Source organism: Triturus cristatus, chromosome 7 (assembly GCF_964204655.1).
Source record: "Triturus cristatus chromosome 7, aTriCri1.1, whole genome shotgun sequence".
NCBI classification, from domain to species: domain Eukaryota; kingdom Metazoa; phylum Chordata; class Amphibia; order Caudata; family Salamandridae; genus Triturus; species Triturus cristatus.
In genome coordinates, this window is record NC_140590.1 from 1,317,803,327 (window position 1) to 1,317,825,926 (window position 22,600).

The window sequence follows — 22,600 nt, forward strand, 5'->3', positions numbered from 1 at the left end:
TATTAGGCCAGAGTACGAGTCTAAGACCTTAGCTATTAGGCCAGAGTAAGAGTTAAGACCTTAACCATTAGGCCAGAGTACAAGTCTAAGACCTTAGCGATTAGGCCATAGTAAGAGTTAAGACCTTAAGCAGAAGGCCAGAGTAAGAGTTAAGACCTTAGCGATTAGGCCAGAGTAAGAGTTAAGACCTTAACCAATAGGCCAGAGTAAGAGTTAAGACCTTAACCATTAGGCCAGAGTATGAGTCTAAGACCTTAGCTATTAGGCTAGAGTAAGATTTAAGACCTTAGCTATTAGGCCAGAGTAAGAGTTAAGACCTTAACCATTAGGCCAGAGTACGAGTCTAAGACCTTAGCTATTAGGCCAGAGTAAGAGTTAAGACCTTAACCAGTAGGCCAGTGTAAGAATTAAGACCTTAACCAGTAGGCCAGAGTAAGAGTTAAGACCTTAACAAGTAGGCCAGAGTAAGAGTTAAGACCTTAACCAGTAGGCCAGTGTAAAAGTTAAGACCTTAACCATTAGGCCAGAGTAGGAGTCTTAGACCTTAGCTATTAGGCCATAGTACGAGTCTAAGACCTTAGCTATTAGGCCTGAGTAAGAGTTAAGACCTTAACCTGTAGGCCAGAGTAGAAGTCTAAGACCTTAGCTATTAGGCCAGAGTAAGAGTTAAGACCTTAACCAGTAGGCCATTGTACGAGTTTAAGACCTTAGCTATTAGGCCAGAGTAAGAGTTAAGACCTTAACTAGTAGGCCAGAGTAAGAGTTAAGACCCTAACCATTAGGCCAGAGTACGAGTCTAGGACCTTAGCTATTAGGCCAGAGTAAGAGTTAAGACCTTAACAAGTAGGCCAGAGTAAAAGTTAAGATCTTAACCAGTAGGCCAGAGTACGAGTTAAGACCTTAACCAGTAGGCCAAAGTAAGAGTTAAGACCTTAACCATTAGGCCAGAGTACGAGTCTAAGACCTTAGCGATTAGGCCAGAGTAAGAGTTAAGACCTTAGCGATTAGGCCAGAGTAAGGGTTAAGACCTTAACCTGTAGGCCAGAGTAAGAATTAAGACCTTAGCTATTAGGCCAGGGTAAGAGTTAAGACCTTAGCTATTAGGCCAGAGTATGAGTCTAAGACCTTAGCTATTAGGCCAGAGTAAGAGTTAAGACCTTACCCTGTAGGCCATAGTACAAGTCTAAGTCCTTAGCTATTAAGTCAGAGTAAGAGTTAAGACCTTAACCAGAAGGCCAGAGTAAGAGTTAAGACCTTAGCGATTAGGCCAGAGTAAGAGTTAAGACCTTAACCAGTAGGCCAGAGTAAGAGTTAAGACCTTAACCAGTAGGCCAGAGTACGAGTTAAGACCTTAACCTGTAGGCCAGAGTAAGAGTTAAGACCTTAGCTATTAGGCCAGAGTAAGAGTTACGACCTTAACCAGTAGGCCAGAGTAAGAGTTAAGACCTTAACCATTAGGCCAGAGTACGAGTCTAAGACCTTAGCTATTAGGCCAGAGTAAGAGTTAAGACCTTAACCTGTAGGCCAGAGTACAAGTCTAAGACCTTAGCTATTAGGCCAGAGTAAGAGTCTAAGACCTTAGCTATTAGGCCGGAGTAAGAGTTAAGACCTTAATCTGTAGGCCATAGTACGAGTCTAAGACCTTAGCTATTAGGCCAGTGTAAGAGTTAAGACCTTAACCATTAGGCCAGAGTGCAAGTCTAAGACCTTAGCGATTAGGCCAGAGTAAGAGTTAAGACCTTAGCGATTAGGCCAGAGTAAAAGTTAAGACGTTAACCTGTGGGCCAGAGTAAGAGTTAAGACCTTAGCTATTAGGCCAGAGTAAGAGTTAAGACCTTAGCTATTAGGCCAGAGTAAGAGTTAAGACCTTAACAAGTAGGCCAGAGTAAGAGTTAAGACCTTAACCAGTAGGCCAGAGTACGAGTCTAAGACCTTAGCTATTAGGCCAGAGTAAGAGTTAAGACCTTAACCAGTAGGCCAGTGTAAGAATTAAGACCTTAACCAGTAGGCCAGAGTAAGAGTTAAGACCTTAACAAGTAGGCCAGAGTAAGAGTTAAGACCTTAACCAGTAGGCCAGTGTAAAAGTTAAGACCTTAACCATTAGGCCAGAGTAGGAGTCTTAGACCTTAGCTATTAGGCCATAGTACGAGTCTAAGACCTTAGCTATTAGGCCTGAGTAAGAGTTAAGACCTTAACCTGTAGGCCAGAGTAGAAGTCTAAGACCTTAGCTATTAGGCCAGAGTAAGAGTTAAGACCTTAACCAGTAGGCCATTGTACGAGTTTAAGACCTTAGCTATTAGGCCAGAGTAAGAGTTAAGACCTTAACTAGTAGGCCAGAGTAAGAGTTAAGACCCTAACCATTAGGCCAGAGTACGAGTCTAGGACCTTAGCTATTAGGCCAGAGTAAGAGTTAAGACCTTAACAAGTAGGCCAGAGTAAAAGTTAAGATCTTAACCAGTAGGCCAGAGTACGAGTTAAGACCTTAACCAGTAGGCCAAAGTAAGAGTTAAGACCTTAACCATTAGGCCAGAGTACGAGTCTAAGACCTTAGCGATTAGGCCAGAGTAAGAGTTAAGACCTTAGCGATTAGGCCAGAGTAAGGGTTAAGACCTTAACCTGTAGGCCAGAGTAAGAATTAAGACCTTAGCTATTAGGCCAGGGTAAGAGTTAAGACCTTAGCTATTAGGCCAGAGTATGAGTCTAAGACCTTAGCTATTAGGCCAGAGTAAGAGTTAAGACCTTACCCTGTAGGCCATAGTACAAGTCTAAGTCCTTAGCTATTAAGTCAGAGTAAGAGTTAAGACCTTAACCAGAAGGCCAGAGTAAGAGTTAAGACCTTAGCGATTAGGCCAGAGTAAGAGTTAAGACCTTAACCAGTAGGCCAGAGTAAGAGTTAAGACCTTAACCAGTAGGCCAGAGTACGAGTTAAGACCTTAACCTGTAGGCCAGAGTAAGAGTTAAGACCTTAGCTATTAGGCCAGAGTAAGAGTTACGACCTTAACCAGTAGGCCAGAGTAAGAGTTAAGACCTTAACCATTAGGCCAGAGTACGAGTCTAAGACCTTAGCTATTAGGCCAGAGTAAGAGTTAAGACCTTAACCTGTAGGCCAGAGTACAAGTCTAAGACCTTAGCTATTAGGCCAGAGTAAGAGTCTAAGACCTTAGCTATTAGGCCGGAGTAAGAGTTAAGACCTTAATCTGTAGGCCATAGTACGAGTCTAAGACCTTAGCTATTAGGCCAGTGTAAGAGTTAAGACCTTAACCATTAGGCCAGAGTGCAAGTCTAAGACCTTAGCGATTAGGCCAGAGTAAGAGTTAAGACCTTAGCGATTAGGCCAGAGTAAAAGTTAAGACGTTAACCTGTGGGCCAGAGTAAGAGTTAAGACCTTAGCTATTAGGCCAGAGTAAGAGTTAAGACCTTAGCTATTAGGCCAGAGTAAGAGTTAAGACCTTAACAAGTAGGCCAGAGTAAGAGTTAAGACCTTAACCAGTAGGCCAGAGTACGAGTCTAAGACCTTAGCTATTAGGCCAGGGTAAGAGTTAAGACCTTAACCAGTAGGCCAGAGTAAGAGTTCTGACCTTAACCATTAGGCCAGAGTACGAGTCTAAGACCTTAGCTATTAGGCCAGAGTAAGAGTTAAGACCTTAACCAGTCGGCCAGAGTAAAAGTTAAGATCTTAACCAGTAGGCCAGGGTACAAGTTAAGACCTTAACGAGTAGGCCAGAGTAAGAGTTAAGACCTTAACCATTAGGCCAGAGTACAAAGTCTAAGACCTTAGCGATTAGGCCAGAGTAAGAGTTAAGACCTTAACCTGTAGGCCAGAGTAAGAGTTAAGACCTTAGCTATCAGGCCAGAGTAAGAGTTAAGACCTTAGCTATTAGGCCAGAGTACGAGTCTAAGACCTTAGCTATTAGGCCAGAGTAAAAGTTAAGACCTTAACCTGTAGGCCATAGTACGAGTCTAAGACCTTAGCTATTAAGCCAGAGTAAGAGTTAAGACCTTAACAAGTAGGCCAGAGTAAGAGTTAGGACCTTAACCAGTAGGCCAGAGTAAAAGTTAAGACCTTAACCATTAGGCCAGAGTACGAGTCTTAGACCTTAGCTATTAGGCCATAGTACGAGTCTAGGACCTTATCTATTAGGCCTGAGTAAGAGTTAAGACCTTAACCTGTAGGCCAGAGTACGAGTCTAAGACCTTAGCTATTAGGCCAGAGTAAGAGTTAAGACCTTAACCAGTAGGCCAGAGTAAGAGTTAAGACCTTAACCAGTAGGCCAGAGTACGAGTCTAAGACCTTAGCTATTAGGCCAGAGTAAGAGTTAAGACCTTAACCAGTAGGCCAGAGTAAGAGTTAACACCCTAACCATTAGGCCAGATTACGAGTCTAGGACCTTAGCTATTAGGCCAGAGTAAGAGTTAAGACCTTAACCAGTAGGCCAGAGTAAAAGTTAAGATCTTAACCAGTAGGCCAGAGTACGAGTTAAGACCTTAACCAGTAGGCCAGAGCAAGAGTTAAGACCTTAATCATTAGGCCAGAGTACGAGTCTAAGACCTTAGCGATTAGGCCAGAGTAAGAGTTAAGACCTCAGCGATTAGGCCAGAGTAGGAGTTAAGACCTTAACCTGTAGGCCAGAGTAAGAATTAAGACCTTAGCTATTAGGCCGGGGTAAGAGTTAAGACCTTAGCTATTAGGCCAGAGTACGAGTCTAAGACCTTAGCTATTAGGCCAGAGTAAGAGTTAAGACCTTAACCTGTAGGCCATAGTACGAGTCTAAGTCCTTAGCTATTAAGCCAGAGTAAGAGTTAAGACCTTAACCAGAAGGCCAGAGTAAGAGTTAAGACCTTAGCGATTAGGCCAGAGTAAGAGTTAAGACCTTAACCAGTAGGCCAGAGTAAGAGTTAAGACCTTAACCAGTAGGCCAGAGTACGAGTTAAGACCTTAACCTGTAGGCCAGAGTAAGAGTTAAGACCTTAGCTATTAGGCCAGAGTAAGAGTTAAGACCTTAACCAGTAGGCCAGAGTAAGAGTTAAGACCTTAACCATTAGGCCAGAGTACGAGTCTAAGACCTTAGCTATTAGGCCAGAGTAAGAGTTAAGACCTTAACCTGTAGGGCAAAGTACGAGTCTAAGACCTTAGCTATTAGGCCAGAGTAAGAGTTAAGACCTTAACCATTAGGCCAGAGTAAGAGTTAAGACCTTAGCTATTAGGCCAGAGTAAGAGTTAAGACCTTAACCATTAGGCCAGAGTACGAGTCTAAGACCTTAGCTATTAGGCCCGAGTAAGAGTTAAGACCTTAGCTATTAGGCCAGAGTAAGAGTTAAGACCTTAACCAGTAGGCCAGAGTAAGAGTTAAGACCTTAACCTGTAGGCCAGAGTACGAGTCTAAGACCTTAGCTATTAGGCCAGAGTAAGAGTTAAGACCTTAACCATTAGGCCAGAGTACCAGTCTAAGACCTTAGCTATTAGGCCAGAGTACGAGTCTAAGACCTTAGCTATTAGGCCAGAGTAAGAGTTAAGACCTTAACCAGTAGGCCACAGTAAGAGTTAAGACCTTAACCAGTAGGCCAGAGTACGAGTCTAAGACCTTAGCTATTAGGCCAGGGTAAGAGTTAAGACCTTAACCAGTAGGCCAGAGTAAGAGTTCAGACCTTAACCAGTAGGCCAGAGTAAGAGTTAAGACCTTAACCAGTAGGCCAGAGTACGAGTCTAAGACCTTAGCTATTAGGCCAGGGTAAGAGTTAAGACCTTAACCAGTAGGCCAGAGTAAGAGTTCTGACCTTAACCATTAGGCCAGAGTACGAGTCTAAGACCTTAGCTATTAGGCCAGAGTAAGAGTTAAGACCTTAACCAGTCGGCCAGAGTAAAAGTTAAGATCTTAACCAGTAGGCCACGGTACAAGTTAAGACCTTAACGAGTAGGCCAGAGTAAGAGTTAAGACCTTAACCATTAGGCCAGAGTACAAAGTCTAAGACGTTAGCGATTAGGCCAGAGTAAGAGTTAAGACCTTAACCTGTAGGCCAGAGTAAGAGTTAAGACCTTAGCTATTAGGCCAGAGTAAGAGTTAAGACCTTAGCTATTAGGCCAGAGTACGAGTCTAAGACCTTAGCTATTAGGCCAGAGTAAAAGTTAAGACCTTAACCTGTAGGCCATAGTACGAGTCTAAGACCTTAGCTATTAAGCCAGAGTAAGAGTTAAGACCTTAACCAGAAGGCCACAGTAAGAGTTAAGACCTTAGCGATTAGGCCAGAGTAAGAGTTAAGACCTTAGCTATTAGGCCAGAGTAAGAGTTAAGACCTTAACCATTAGGCCAGAGTATGAGTCTAAGACCTTAGCTATTAGGCCAGAGTAAGAGTTAAGACCTTAACCAGTAGGCCAGAGTAAGAATTAAGACCTTGACCAGTAGGCCAGAGTAAGAGTTAATACCTTAACCTGTAGGCCAGAGTAAGAGTTAAGACCTTAGCTATTAGGCCAGAGTAAGAGTTAAGACCTTAACAAGTAGGCCAGAGTAAGAGTTAAGACCTTAACCTGTATGTCAGAGTACGAGTCTAAGACCTTAGCTATTAGGCCAGAGTAAGAGTTAAGACCTTAGCTATTAGGCCAGAGTAAGAGTTAAGACCTTAACCAGTAGGCCAGAGTAAGAATTAAGACCTTAACCAGTAGGCCAGAGTACGAGTTTAAGACCTTAGCTATTAGGACAGAATAAGAGTTAAGACCTTAACCTGTGGGCCAGAGTACGAGTCTAAGACCTTAGCTATTAGGCCAGAGTAAGAGTTAAGACCTTAACCAGTAGGCCAGAGTAAGAGTTAAGACCTTAACCAGTAGGCCAGAGTACGAGTCTAAGACCTTAGTTATTAGGCCAGAGTAAGAGTTAAGACCTTAACCAGTAGGCCAGAGTAAAAGTTAAGATCTTAATCAGTAGGCCAGAGTACAATTTAAGACCTTAACCAGTAGGCCAGAGTAAGAGTTAAGACCTTAACCATTAGGCCAGAGTACGAGTCTAAGACCTTAGCAATTAGGCCAGAGTAAGAGTTAAGACCTTAGCGATTAGGCCAGAGTAAGAGTTAAGACCTTAACCTGTAGGCCATAGTAAGAGTTAAGACCTTAGCTATTAGGCCAGGGTAAGAGTTAAGACCTTAGCTATTACGCCAGAGTACGAGTCTAAGACCTTAGCTATTAGGCCAGAGTAAGAGTTAAGACCTTAACCTGTAGGCCATAGTACGAGTCTAAGACCTTAGCTATTAAGTAAGAGTGGGAGTTAAGACCTTAACCAGAAGGCCAGAGTAAGATGTAAGACCTTAGCGATTAGGCCAGAGTAAGAGTTAAGACCTTAACCAGTAGGCCAGAGTAAGAGTTAAGACCTTAACCAGTAGGCCAGAGTAAAAGTTAAGACCTTGACCATTAGGTTAGAGTACGAGTCTTAGACCTTAGCTATTAGGCCATAGTACGAGTCTAAGACCTTAGCTATTAGGCATGAGTAAGAGTTAAGACCTTAACCTGTAGGCCAGAGTACGAGTCTAAGACCTTAGCTATTAGGCCAGAGTAAGAGTTAAGACCTTAGCTATTAGGCCAGAGTAAGAGTTAAGACCTTAACCAGTAGGCCAGAGTAAGAGTTAAGACCTTAACCAGTAGGCCAGAGTACGAGTTTAAGACCTTAGCTATTAGGCCATAGTAAGAGTTAAGACCTTAACCTGTAGGCCAGGGTACGAGTCTAAGACCTTAGCTATTAGGCCAGAGAAAGAGATAAGACCTTAACCAGTAGGCCAGAGTAAGAGTTAAGACCTTAACCAGTAGGCCAGAGTACGAGTCTAAGACCTTAGCTATTAGGCCAGAGTAATTGTTAAGACCTTAACCAGTAGGCCAGAGTAAGAGTTAAGACCTTAACCATTAGGCCAGAGTACGAGTCTAAGACCTTAGCTATTAAGCCAGAGTAAGAGTTAAGACCTTAGCGATTAGGCCAGAGTAAGAGTTAAGACCTTAACCTGTAGGCCAGAGTAAGAGTTAAGACCTTAGCTATTAGGCCAGAGTAAGAGTTAAGACTGTAGCTATTAGGCCAGAGTACGAGTCTAAGACCTTAGCTATTAGGCCAGAGTAAGAGTTAAGACCTTAACCATTAGGCCAGAGTACAAGTCTAAGACCTTAGCGATTAGGCCATAGTAAGAGTTAAGACCTTAACCAGAAGGCCAGAGTAAGAGTTAAGACCTTAGCGATTAGGCCAGAGTAAGAGTTAAGACCTTAACCAATAGGCCAGAGTAAGAGTTAAGACCTTAACCATTAGGCCAGAGTATGAGTCTAAGACCTTAGCTATTAGGCTAGAGTAAGATTTAAGACCTTAGCTATTAGGCCAGAGTAAGAGTTAAGACCTTAACCATTAGGCCAGAGTACGAGTCTAAGACCTTAGCTATTAGGCCAGAGTAAGAGTTAAGACCTTAACCAGTAGGCCAGTGTAAGAATTAAGACCTTAACCAGTAGGCCAGAGTAAGAGTTAAGACCTTAACAAGTAGGCCAGAGTAAGAGTTAAGACCTTAACCAGTAGTCCAGTGTAAAAGTTAAGACCTTAACCATTAGGCCAGAGTAGGAGTCTTAGACCTTAGCTATTAGGCCATAGTACGAGTCTAAGACCTTAGCTATTAGGCCTGAGTAAGAGTTAAGACCTTAACCTGTAGGCCAGAGTAGGAGTCTAAGACCTTAGCTATTAGGCCAGAGTAAGAGTTAAGACCTTAACCAGTAGGCCATTGTACGAGTTTAAGACCTTAGCTATTAGGCCAGAGTAAGAGTTAAGACCTTAACTAGTAGGCCAGAGTAAGAGTTAAGACCCTAACCATTAGGCCAGAGTACGAGTCTAGGACCTTAGCTATTAGGCCAGAGTAAGAGTTAAGACCTTAACAAGTAGGCCAGAGTAAAAGTTAAGATCTTAACCAGTAGGCCAGAGTACGAGTTAAGACCTTAACCAGTAGGCCAAAGTAAGAGTTAAGACCTTAACCATTAGGCCAGAGTACGAGTCTAAGACCTTAGCGATTAGGCCAGAGTAAGAGTTAAGACCTTAGCGATTAGGCCAGAGTAAGGGTTAAGACCTTAACCTGTAGGCCAGAGTAAGAATTAAGACCTTAGCTATTAGGCCAGGGTAAGAGTTAAGACCTTAGCTATTAGGCCAGAGTATGAGTCTAAGACCTTAGCTATTAGGCCAGAGTAAGAGTTAAGACCTTAACCTGTAGGCCATAGTACAAGTCTAAGTCCTTAGCTATTAAGCCAGAGTAAGAGTTAAGACCTTAACCAGAAGGCCAGAGTAAGAGTTAAGACCTTAGCGATTAGGCCAGAGTAAGAGTTAAGACCTTAACCAGTAGGCCAGAGTAAGAGTTAAGACCTTAACCAGTAGGCCAGAGTACGAGTTAAGACCTTAACCTGTAGGCCAGAGTAAGAGTTAAGACCTTAGCTATTAGGCCAGAGTAAGAGTTACGACCTTAACCAGTAGGCCAGAGTAAGAGTTAAGACCTTAACCATTAGGCCAGAGTACGAGTCTAAGACCTTAGCTATTAGGCCAGAGTAAGAGTTAAGACCTTAACCTGTAGGCCAGAGTACAAGTCTAAGACCTTAGCTATTAGGCCAGAGTAAGAGTCTAAGACCTTAGCTATTAGGCCGGAGTAAGAGTTAAGACCTTAATCTGTAGGCCATAGTACGAGTCTAAGACCTTAGCTATTAGGCCAGTGTAAGAGTTAAGACCTTAACCATTAGGCCAGAGTGCAAGTCTAAGACCTTAGCGATTAGGCCAGAGTAAGAGTTAAGACCTTAGCGATTAGGCCAGAGTAAAAGTTAAGACGTTAACCTGTGGGCCAGAGTAAGAGTTAAGACCTTAGCTATTAGGCCAGAGTAAGAGTTAAGACCTTAGCTATTAGGCCAGAGTACGAGTCTAAGACCTTAGCTATTAGGCCAGAGTAAGAGTTAAGACCTTAACCTGTAGGCCATAGTAAGAGTCTAAGACCTTAGCTATTAAGCCAGAGTAAGAGTTAAGACCTTAACAAGTAGGCCAGAGTAAGAGTTAGGACCTTAACCAGTAGGCCAGAGTAAAAGTTAAGACCTTAACCATTAGGCCAGAGTACGAGTCTTAGACCTTAGCTATTAGGCCATAGTACGAGTCTAGGACCTTATCTATTAGGCCTGAGTAAGAGTTAAGACCTTAACCTGTAGGCCAGAGTACGAGTCTAAGACCTTAGCTATTAGGCCAGAGTAAGAGTTAAGACCTTAACCAGTAGGCCAGAGTAAGAGTTAAGACCTTAACCAGTAGGCCAGAGTACGAGTCTAAGACCTTAGCTATTAGGCCAGAGTAAGAGTTAAGACCTTAACCAGTAGGCCAGAGTAAGAGTTAACACCCTAACCATTAGGCCAGATTACGAGTCTAGGACCTTAGCTATTAGGCCAGAGTAAGAGTTAAGACCTTAACCAGTAGGCCAGAGTAAAAGTTAAGATCTTAACCAGTAGGCCAGAGTACGAGTTAAGACCTTAACCAGTAGGCCAGAGTAAGAGTTAAGACCTTAACCATTAGGCCAGAGTACGAGTCTAAGACCTTAGCGATTAGGCCAGAGTAAGAGTTAAGACCTCAGCGATTAGGCCAGAGTAAGAGTTAAGACCTTAACCTGTAGGCCAGAGTAAGAATTAAGACCTTAGCTATTAGGCCAGGGTAAGAGTTAATACCTTAGCTATTAGGCCAGAGTACGAGTCTAAGACCTTAGCTATTAGGCCAGAGTAAGAGTTAAGACCTTAACCTGTAGGCCATAGTACGAGTCTAAGTCCTTAGCTATTAAGCCAGAGTAAGAGTTAAGACCTTAACCAGAAGGCCAGAGTAAGAGTTAAGACCTTAGCGATTAGGCCAGAGTAAGAGTTAAGACCTTAACCAGTAGGCCAGAGTAAGAGTTAAGACCTTAACCAGTAGGCCAGAGTACGAGTTAAGACCTTAACCTATAGGCCAGAGTAAGAGTTAAGACCTTAACAAGTAGGCCAGAGTAAGAGTTAGGACCTTAACCAGTAGGCCAGAGTAAAAGTTAAGACCTTAACCATGAGGCCAGAGTACGAGTCTTAGACCGTAGCTATTAGGCCATAGTACGAGTCTAGGACCTTATCTATTAGGCCTGAGTAAGAGTTAAGACCTTAACCTGTAGGCCAGAGTACGAGTCTAAGACCTTAGCTATTAGGCCAGAGTAAGAGTTAAGACCTTAACCAGTAGGCCAGAGTAAGAGTTAAGACCTTAACCAGTAGGCCAGAGTACGAGTCTAAGACCTTAGCTATTAGGCCAGAGTAAGAGTTAAGACCTTAACCAGTAGGCCAGAGTAAGAGTTAACACCCTAACCATTAGGCCAGATTACGAGTCTAGGACCTTAGCTATTAGGCCAGAGTAAGAGTTAAGACCTTAACCAGTAGGCCAGAGTAAGAGTTCAGACCTTAACCAGTAGGCCAGAGTAAGAGTTAAGACCTTAACCAGTAGGCCAGAGTACGAGTCTAAGACCTTAGCTATTAGGCCAGGGTAAGAGTTAAGACCTTAACCAGTAGGCCACAGTAAGAGTTCTGACCTTAACCATTAGGCCAGAGTACGAGTCTAAGACCTTAGCTATTAGGCCAGAGTAAGAGTTAAGACCTTAACCAGTCGGCCAGAGTAAAAGTTAAGATCTTAACCAGTAGGCCAGGGTACAAGTTAAGACCTTAACGAGTAGGCCAGAGTAAGAGTTAAGACCTTAACCATTAGGCCAGAGTACAAAGTCTAAGACCTTAGCGATTAGGCCAGAGTAAGAGTTAAGACCTTAACCTGTAGGCCAGAGTAAGAGTTAAGACCTTAGCTATTAGGCCAGAGTAAGAGTTAAGACCTTAGCTATTAGGCCAGAGTACGAGTCTAAGACCTTAGCTATTAGGCCAGAGTAAAAGTTAAGACCTTAACCTGTAGGCCATAGTACGAGTCTAAGACCTTAGCTATTAAGCCAGAGTAAGAGTTAAGACCTTAACCAGAAGGCCACAGTAAGAGTTAAGACCTTAGCGATTAGGCCAGAGTAAGAGTTAAGACCTTAGCTATTAGGCCAGAGTAAGAGTTAAGACCTTAACCATTAGGCCAGAGTAAGAATTAAGACCTTGACCAGTAGGCCAGAGTAAGAGTTAATACCTTAACCTGTAGGCCAGAGTAAGAGTTAAGACCTTAGCTATTAGGCCAGAGTAAGAGTTAAGACCTTAACAAGTAGGCCAGAGTAAGAGTTAAGACCTTAACCTGTATGTCAGAGTACGAGTCTAAGACCTTAGCTATTAGGCCAGAGTAAGAGTTAAGACCTTAGCTATTAGGCCAGAGTAAGAGTTAAGACCTTAACCAGTAGGCCAGAGTAAGAATTAAGACCTTAACCAGTAGGCCAGAGTACGAGTTTAAGACCTTAGCTATTAGGACAGAATAAGAGTTAAGACCTTAACCTGTGGGCCAGAGTACGAGTCTAAGACCTTAGCTATTAGGCCAGAGTAAGAGTTAAGACCTTAACCAGTAGGCCAGAGTAAGAGTTAAGACCTTAACCAGTAGGCCAGAGTACGAGTCTAAGACCTTAGATATTAGGCCAGAGTAAGAGTTAAGACCTTAACCAGTAGGCCAGAGTAAAAGTTAAGATCTTAACCAGTAGGCCAGAGTACAATTTAAGACCTTAACCAGTAGGCCAGAGTAAGAGTTAAGACCTTAACCATTAGGCCAGAGTACGAGTCTAAGACCTTAGCAATTAGGCCAGAGTAAGAGTTAAGACCTTAGCGATTAGGCCAGAGTAAGAGTTAAGACCTTAACCTGTAGGCCATAGTAAGAGTTAAGACCTTAGCTATTAGGCCAGGGTAAGAGTTAAGACCTTAGCTATTACGCCAGAGTACGAGTCTAAGACCTTAGCTATTAGGCCAGAGTAAGAGTTAAGACCTTAACCTGTAGGCCATAGTACGAGTCTAAGACCTTAGCTATTAAGTAAGAGTGGGAGTTAAGACCTTAACCAGAAGGCCAGAGTAAGATGTAAGACCTTAGCGATTAGGCCAGAGTAAGAGTTAAGACCTTAACCAGTAGGCCAGAGTAAGAGTTAAGACCTTAACCAGTAGGCCAGAGTAAAAGTTAAGACCTTGACCATTAGGTTAGAGTACGAGTCTTAGACCTTAGCTATTAGGCCATAGTACGAGTCTAAGACCTTAGCTATTAGGCAAGAGTAAGAGTTAAGACCTTAACCTGTAGGCCAGAGTACGAGTCTAAGACCTTAGCTATTAGGCCAGAGTAAGAGTTAAGACCTTAGCTATTAGGCCAGAGTAAGAGTTAAGACCTTAACCAGTAGGCCAGAGTAAGAGTTAAGACCTTAACCAGTAGGCCAGAGTACGAGTTTAAGACCTTAGCTATTAGGCCATAGTAAGAGTTAAGACCTTAACCTGTAGGCCAGGGTACGAGTCTAAGACCTTAGCTATTAGGCCAGAGAAAGAGATAAGACCTTAACCAGTAGGCCAGAGTAAGAGTTAAGACCTTAACCAGTAGGCCAGAGTACGAGTCTAAGACCTTAGCTATTAGGCCAGAGTAATTGTTAAGACCTTAACCAGTAGGCCAGAGTAAGAGTTAAGACCTTAACCATTAGGCCAGAGTACGAGTCTAAGACCTTAGCTATTAAGCCAGAGTAAGAGTTAAGACCTTAGCGATTAGGCCAGAGTAAGAGTTAAGACCTTAACCTGTAGGCCAGAGTAAGAGTTAAGACCTTAGCTATTAGGCCAGAGTAAGAGTTAAGACTGTAGCTATTAGGCCAGAGTACGAGTCTAAGACCTTAGCTATTAGGCCAGAGTAAGAGTTAAGACCTTAACCATTAGGCCAGAGTACAAGTCTAAGACCTTAGCGATTAGGCCATAGTAAGAGTTAAGACCTTAACCAGAAGGCCAGAGTAAGAGTTAAGACCTTAGCGATTAGGCCAGAGTAAGAGTTAAGACCTTAACCAATAGGCCAGAGTAAGAGTTAAGACCTTAACCATTAGGCCAGAGTATGAGTCTAAGACCTTAGCTATTAGGCTAGAGTAAGATTTAAGACCTTAGCTATTAGGCCAGAGTAAGAGTTAAGACCTTAACCATTAGGCCAGAGTACGAGTCTAAGACCTTAGCTATTAGGCCAGAGTAAGAGTTAAGACCTTAACCAGTAGGCCAGTGTAAGAATTAAGACCTTAACCAGTAGGCCAGAGTAAGAGTTAAGACCTTAACAAGTAGGCCAGAGTAAGAGTTAAGACCTTAACCATTAGGCCAGTGTAAAAGTTAAGACCTTAACCATTAGGCCAGAGTAGGAGTCTTAGACCTTAGCTATTAGGCCATAGTACGAGTCTAAGACCTTAGCTATTAGGCCTGAGTAAGAGTTAAGACCTTAACCTGTAGGCCAGAGTAGGAGTCTAAGACCTTAGCTATTAGGCCAGAGTAAGAGTTAAGACCTTAACCAGTAGGCCATTGTACGAGTTTAAGACCTTAGCTATTAGGCCAGAGTAAGAGTTAAGACCTTAACTAGTAGGCCAGAGTAAGAGTTAAGACCCTAACCATTAGGCCAGAGTACGAGTCTAGGACCTTAGCTATTAGGCCAGAGTAAGAGTTAAGACCTTAACAAGTAGGCCAGAGTAAAAGTTAAGATCTTAACCAGTAGGCCAGAGTACGAGTTAAGACCTTAACCAGTAGGCCAAAGTAAGAGTTAAGACCTTAACCATTAGGCCAGAGTACGAGTCTAAGACCTTAGCGATTAGGCCAGAGTAAGAGTTAAGACCTTAGCGATTAGGCCAGAGTAAGGGTTAAGACCTTAACCTGTAGGCCAGAGTAAGAATTAAGACCTTAGCTATTAGGCCAGGGTAAGAGTTAAGACCTTAGCTATTAGGCCAGAGTATGAGTCTAAGACCTTAGCTATTAGGCCAGAGTAAGAGTTAAGACCTTAACCTGTAGGCCATAGTACAAGTCTAAGTCCTTAGCTATTAAGCCAGAGTAAGAGTTAAGACCTTAACCAGAAGGCCAGAGTAAGAGTTAAGACCTTAGCGATTAGGCCAGAGTAAGAGTTAAGACCTTAACCAGTAGGCCAGAGTAAGAGTTAAGACCTTAACCAGTAGGCCAGAGTACGAGTTAAGACCTTAACCTGTAGGCCAGAGTAAGAGTTAAGACCTTAGCTATTAGGCCAGAGTAAGAGTTACGACCTTAACCAGTAGGCCAGAGTAAGAGTTAAGACCTTAACCATTAGGCCAGAGTACGAGTCTAAGACCTTAGCTATTAGGCCAGAGTAAGAGTTAAGACCTTAACCTGTAGGCCAGAGTACAAGTCTAAGACCTTAGCTATTAGGCCAGAGTAAGAGTCTAAGACCTTAGCTATTAGGCTGGAGTAAGAGTTAAGACCTTAATCTGTAGGCCATAGTACGAGTCTAAGACCTTAGCTATTAGGCCAGTGTAAGAGTTAAGACCTTAACCATTAGGCCAGAGTGCAAGTCTAAGACCTTAGCGATTAGGCCAGAGTAAGAGTTAAGACCTTAGCGATTAGGCCAGAGTAAAAGTTAAGACGTTAACCTGTAGGCCAGAGTAAGAGTTAAGACCTTAGCTATTAGGCCAGAGTAAGAGTTAAGACCTTAGCTATTAGGCCAGAGTACGAGTCTAAGACCTTAGCTATTAGGCCAGAGTAAGAGTTAAGACCTTAACCTGTAGGCCATAGTAAGAGTCTAAGACCTTAGCTATTAAGCCAGAGTAAGAGTTAAGACCTTAACAAGTAGGCCAGAGTAAGAGTTAGGACCTTAACCAGTAGGCCAGAGTAAAAGTTAAGACCTTAACCATTAGGCCAGAGTACGAGTCTTAGACCTTAGCTATTAGGCCATAGTACGAGTCTAGGACCTTATCTATTAGGCCTGAGTAAGAGTTAAGACCTTAACCTGTAGGCCAGAGTACGAGTCTAAGACCTTAGCTATTAGGCCAGAGTAAGAGTTAAGACCTTAACCAGTAGGCCAGAGTAAGAGTTAAGACCTTAACCAGTAGGCCAGAGTACGAGTCTAAGACCTTAGCTATTAGGCCAGAGTAAGAGTTAAGACCTTAACCAGTAGGCCAGAGTAAGAGTTAACACCCTAACCATTAGGCCAGATTACGAGTCTAGGACCTTAGCTATTAGGCCAGAGTAAGAGTTAAGACCTTAACCAGTAGGCCAGAGTAAAAGTTAAGATCTTAACCAGTAGGCGAGAGTACGAGTTAAGACCTTAACCAGTAGGCCAGAGTAAGAGTTAAGACCTTAACCATTAGGCCAGAGTACGAGTCTAAGACCTTAGCGATTAGGCCAGAGTAAGAGTTAAGACCTCAGCGATTAGGCCAGAGTAAGAGTTAAGACCTTAACCTGTAGGCCAGAGTAAGAATTAAGACCTTAGCTATTAGGCCAGGGTAAGAGTTAATACCTTAGCTATTAGGCCAGAGTACGAGTCTAAGACCTTAGCTATTAGGCCAGAGTAAGAGTTAAGACCTTAACCTGTAGGCCATAGTACGAGTCTAAGTCCTTAGCTATTAAGCCAGAGTAAGAGTTAAGACCTTAACCAGAAGGCCAGAGTAAGAGTTAAGACCTTAGCGATTAGGCCAGAGTAAGAGTTAAGACCTTAACCAGTAGGCCAGAGTAAGAGTTAAGACCTTAACCAGTAGGCCAGAGTACGAGTTAAGACCTTAACCTGTAGGCCAGAGTAAGAGTTAAGACCTTAACAAGTAGGCCAGAGTAAGAGTTAGGACCTTAACCAGTAGGCCAGAGTAAAAGTTAAGACCTTAACCATTAGGCCAGAGTACGAGTCTTAGACCGTAGCTATTAGGCCATAGTACGAGTCTAGGACCTTATCTATTAGGCCTGAGTAAGAGTTAAGACCTTAACCTGTAGGCCAGAGTACGAGTCTAAGACCTTAGCTATTAGGCCAGAGTAAGAGTTAAGACCTTAACCAGTAGGCCAGAGTAAGAGTTAAGACCTTAACCAGTAGGCCAGAGTACGAGTCTAAGACCTTAGCTATTAGGCCAGAGTAAGAGTTAAGACCTTAACCAGTAGGCCAGAGTAAGAGTTAACACCCTAACCATTAGGCCAGATTACGAGTCTAGGACCTTAGCTATTAGGCCAGAGTAAGAGTTAAGACCTTAACCAGTAGGCCAGAGTAAAAGTTAAGATCTTAACCAGTAGGCCAGAGTACGAGTTAAGACCTTAACCAGTAGGCCAGAGTAAGAGTTAAGACCTTAATCATTAGGCCAGAGTACGAGTCTAAGACCTTAGCGATTAGGCCAGAGTAAGAGTTAAGACCTCAGCGATTAGGCCAGAGTAGGAGTTAAGACCTTAACCTGTAGGCCAGAGTAAGAATTAAGACCTTAGCTATTAGGCCGGGGTAAGAGTTAAGACCTTAGCTATTAGGCCAGAGTACGAGTCTAAGACCTTAGCTATTAGGCCAGAGTAAGAGTTAAGACCTTAACCTGTAGGCCATAGTACGAGTCTAAGTCCTTAGCTATTAAGCCAGAGTAAGAGTTAAGACCTTAACCAGAAGGCCAGAGTAAGAGTTAAGACCTTAGCGATTAGGCCAGAGTAAGAGTTAAGACCTTAACCAGTAGGCCAGAGTAAGAGTTAAGACCTTAACCAGTAGGCCAGAGTACGAGTTAAGACCTTAACCTGTAGGCCAGAGTAAGAGTTAAGACCTTAGCTATTAGGCCAGAGTAAGAGTTAAGACCTTAACCAGTAGGCCAGAGTAAGAGTTAAGACCTTAACCATTAGGCCAGAGTACGAGTCTAAGACCTTAGCTATTAGGCCAGAGTAAGAGTTAAGACCTTAACCTGTAGGGCAAAGTACGAGTCTAAGACCTTAGCTATTAGGCCAGAGTAAGAGTTAAGACCTTAACCATTAGGCCAGAGTAAGAGTTAAGACCTTAGCTATTAGGCCAGAGTAAGAGTTAAGACCTTAACCATTAGGCCAGAGTACGAGTCTAAGACCTTAGCTATTAGGCCCGAGTAAGAGTTAAGACCTTAGCTATTAGGCCAGAGTAAGAGTTAAGACCTTAACCAGTAGGCCAGAGTAAGAGTTAAGACCTTAACCTGTAGGCCAGAGTACGAGTCTAAGACCTTAGCTATTAGGCCAGAGTAAGAGTTAAGACCTTAACCATTAGGCCAGAGTACCAGTCTAAGACCTTAGCTATTAGGCCAGAGTACGAGTCTAAGACCTTAGCTATTAGGCCAGAGTAAGAGTTAAGACCTTAACCAGTAGGCCACAGTAAGAGTTAAGACCTTAACCAGTAGGCCAGAGTACGAGTCTAAGACCTTAGCTATTAGGCCAGGGTAAGAGTTAAGACCTTAACCAGTAGGCCAGAGTAAGAGTTCAGACCTTAACCAGTAGGCCAGAGTAAGAGTTAAGACCTTAACCAGTAGGCCAGAGTACGAGTCTAAGACCTTAGCTATTAGGCCAGGGTAAGAGTTAAGACCTTAACCAGTAGGCCAGAGTAAGAGTTCTGACCTTAACCATTAGGCCAGAGTACGAGTCTAAGACCTTAGCTATTAGGCCAGAGTAAGAGTTAAGACCTTAACCAGTCGGCCAGAGTAAAAGTTAAGATCTTAACCAGTAGGCCAGGGTACAAGTTAAGACCTTAACGAGTAGGCCAGAGTAAGAGTTAAGACCTTAACCATTAGGCCAGAGTACAAAGTCTAAGACCTTAGCGATTAGGCCAGAGTAAGAGTTAAGACCTTAACCTGTAGGCCAGAGTAAGAGTTAAGACCTTAGCTATTAGGCCAGAGTAAGAGTTAAGACCTTAGCTATTAGGCCAGAGTACGAGTCTAAGACCTTAGCTATTAGGCCAGAGTAAAAGTTAAGACCTTAACCTGTAGGCCATAGTACGAGTCTAAGACCTTAGCTATTAAGCCAGAGTAAGAGTTAAGACCTTAACCAGAAGGCCACAGTAAGAGTTAAGACCTTAGCGATTAGGCCAGAGTAAGAGTTAAGACCTTAGCTATTAGGCCAGAGTAAGAGTTAAGACCTTAACCATTAGGCCAGAGTATGAGTCTAAGACCTTAGCTATTAGGCCAGAGTAAGAGTTAAGACCTTAACCAGTAGGCCAGAGTAAGAATTAAGACCTTGACCAGTAGGCCAGAGTAAGAGTTAATACCTTAACCTGTAGGCCAGAGTAAGAGTTAAGACCTTAGCTATTAGGCCAGAGTAAGAGTTAAGACCTTAACAAGTAGGCCAGAGTAAGAGTTAAGACCTTAACCTGTATGTCAGAGTACGAGTCTAAGACCTTAGGTATTAGGCCAGAGTAAGAGTTAAGACCTTAGCTATTAGGCCAGAGTAAGAGTTAAGACCTTAACCAGTAGGCCAGAGTAAGAATTAAGACCTTAACCAGTAGGCCAGAGTACGAGTTTAAGACCTTAGCTATTAGGACAGAATAAGAGTTAAGACCTTAACCTGTGGGCCAGAGTACGAGTCTAAGACCTTAGCTATTAGGCCAGAGTAAGAGTTAAGACCTTAACCAGTAGGCCAGAGTAAGAGTTAAGACCTTAACCAGTAGGCCAGAGTACGAGTCTAAGACCTTAGTTATTATGCCAGAGTAAGAGTTAAGACCTTAACCAGTAGGCCAGAGTAAAAGTTAAGATCTTAACCAGTAGGCCAGAGTACAATTTAAGACCTTAACCAGTAGGCCAGAGTAAGAGTTAAGACCTTAACCATTAGGCCAGAGTACGAGTCTAAGACCTTAGCAATTAGGCCAGAGTAAGAGTTAAGACCTTAGCGATTAGGCCAGAGTAAGAGTTAAGACCTTAACCTGTAGGCCATAGTAAGAGTTAAGACCTTAGCTATTAGGCCAGGGTAAGAGTTAAGACCTTAACCTGTAGGCCAGAGTAAGAATTAAGACCTTAGCTATTAGGCCAGGGTAAGAGTTAATACCTTAGCTATTAGGCCAGAGTACGAGTCTAAGACCTTAGCTATTAGGCCAGAGTAAGAGTTAAGACCTTAACCTGTAGGCCATAGTACGAGTCTAAGTCCTTAGCTATTAAGCCAGAGTAAGAGTTAAGACCTTAACCAGAAGGCCAGAGTAAGAGTTAAGACCTTAGCGATTAGGCCAGAGTAAGAGTTAAGACCTTAACCAGTAGGCCAGAGTAAGAGTTAAGACCTTAACCAGTAGGCCAGAGTACGAGTTAAGACCTTAACCTGTAGGCCAGAGTAAGAGTTAAGACCTTAACAAGTAGGCCAGAGTAAGAGTTAGGACCTTAACCAGTAGGCCAGAGTAAAAGTTAAGACCTTAACCATTAGGCCAGAGTACGAGTCTTAGACCGTAGCTATTAGGCCATAGTACGAGTCTAGGACCTTATCTATTAGGCCTGAGTAAGAGTTAAGACCTTAACCTGTAGGCCACAGTACGAGTCTAAGACCTTAGCTATTAGGCCAGAGTAAGAGTTAAGACCTTAACCAGTAGGCCAGAGTAAGAGTTAAGACCTTAACCAGTAGGCCAGAGTACGAGTCTAAGACCTTAGCTATTAGGCCAGAGTAAGAGTTAAGACCTTAACCAGTAGGCCAGAGTAAGAGTTAACACCCTAACCATTAGGCCAGATTACGAGTCTAGGACCTTAGCTATTAGGCCAGAGTAAGAGTTAAGACCTTAACCAGTAGGCCAGAGTAAAAGTTAAGATCTTAACCAGTAGGCCAGAGTACGAGTTAAGACCTTAACCAGTAGGCCAGAGTAAGAGTTAAGACCTTAATCATTAGGCCAGAGTACGAGTCTAAGACCTTAGCGATTAGGCCAGAGTAAGAGTTAAGACCTCAGCGATTAGGCCAGAGTAGGAGTTAAGACCTTAACCTGTAGGCCAGAGTAAGAATTAAGACCTTAGCTATTAGGCCGGGGTAAGAGTTAAGACCTTAGCTATTAGGCCAGAGTACGAGTCTAAGACCTTAGCTATTAGGCCAGAGTAAGAGTTAAGACCTTAACCTGTAGGCCATAGTACGAGTCTAAGTCCTTAGCTATTAAGCCAGAGTAAGAGTTAAGACCTTAACCAGAAGGCCAGAGTAAGAGTTAAGACCTTAGCGATTAGGCCAGAGTAAGAGTTAAGACCTTAACCAGTAGGCCAGAGTAAGAGTTAAGACCTTAACCAGTAGGCCAGAGTACGAGTTAAGACCTTAACCTGTAGGCCAGAGTAAGAGTTAAGACCTTAGCTATTAGGCCAGAGTAAGAGTTAAGACCTTAACCAGTAGGCCAGAGTAAGAGTTAAGACCTTAACCATTAGGCCAGAGTACGAGTCTAAGACCTTAGCTATTAGGCCAGAGTAAGAGTTAAGACCTTAACCTGTAGGGCAAAGTACGAGTCTAAGACCTTAGCTATTAGGCCAGAGTAAGAGTTAAGACCTTAACCATTAGGCCAGAGTAAGAGTTAGGACCTTAGCTATTAGGCCAGAGTAAGAGTTAAGACCTTAACCATTAGGCCAGAGTACGAGTCTAAGACCTTAGCTATTAGGCCCGAGTAAGAGTTAAGACCTTAGCTATTAGGCCAGAGTAAGAGTTAAGACCTTAACCAGTAGGCCAGAGTAAGAGTTAAGACCTTAACCTGTAGGCCAGAGTACGAGTCTAAGACCTTAGCTATTAGGCCAGAGTAAGAGTTAAGACCTTAACCATTAGGCCAGAGTACCAGTCTAAGACCTTAGCTATTAGGCCAGAGTACGAGTCTAAGACCTTAGCTATTAGGCCAGAGTAAGAGTTAAGACCTTAACCAGTAGGCCACAGTAAGAGTTAAGACCTTAACCAGTAGGCCAGAGTACGAGTCTAAGACCTTAGCTATTAGGCCAGGGTAAGAGTTAAGACCTTAACCAGTAGGCCAGAGTAAGAGTTCAGACCTTAACCAGTAGGCCAGAGTAAGAGTTAAGACCTTAACCAGTAGGCCAGAGTACGAGTCTAAGACCTTAGCTATTAGGCCAGGGTAAGAGTTAAGACCTTAACCAGTAGGCCAGAGTAAGAGTTCTGACCTTAACCATTAGGCCAGAGTACGAGTCTAAGACCTTAGCTATTAGGCCAGAGTAAGAGTTAAGACCTTAACCAGTCGGCCAGAGTAAAAGTTAAGATCTTAACCAGTAGGCCAGGGTACAAGTTAAGACCTTAACGAGTAGGCCAGAGTAAGAGTTAAGACCTTAACCATTAGGCCAGAGTACAAAGTCTAAGACCTTAGCGATTAGGCCAGAGTAAGAGTTAAGACCTTAACCTGTAGGCCAGAGTAAGAGTTAAGACCTTAGCTATTAGGCCAGAGTAAGAGTTAAGACCTTAGCTATTAGGCCAGAGTACGAGTCTAAGACCTTAGCTATTAGGCCAGAGTAAAAGTTAAGACCTTAACCTGTAGGCCATAGTACGAGTCTAAGACCTTAGCTATTAAGCCAGAGTAAGAGTTAAGACCTTAACCAGAAGGCCACAGTAAGAGTTAAGACCTTAGCGATTAGGCCAGAGTAAGAGTTAAGACCTTAGCTATTAGGCCAGAGTAAGAGTTAAGACCTTAACCATTAGGCCAGAGTATGAGTCTAAGACCTTAGCTATTAGGCCAGAGTAAGAGTTAAGACCTTAACCAGTAGGCCAGAGTAAGAATTAAGACCTTGACCAGTAGGCCAGAGTAAGAGTTAATACCTT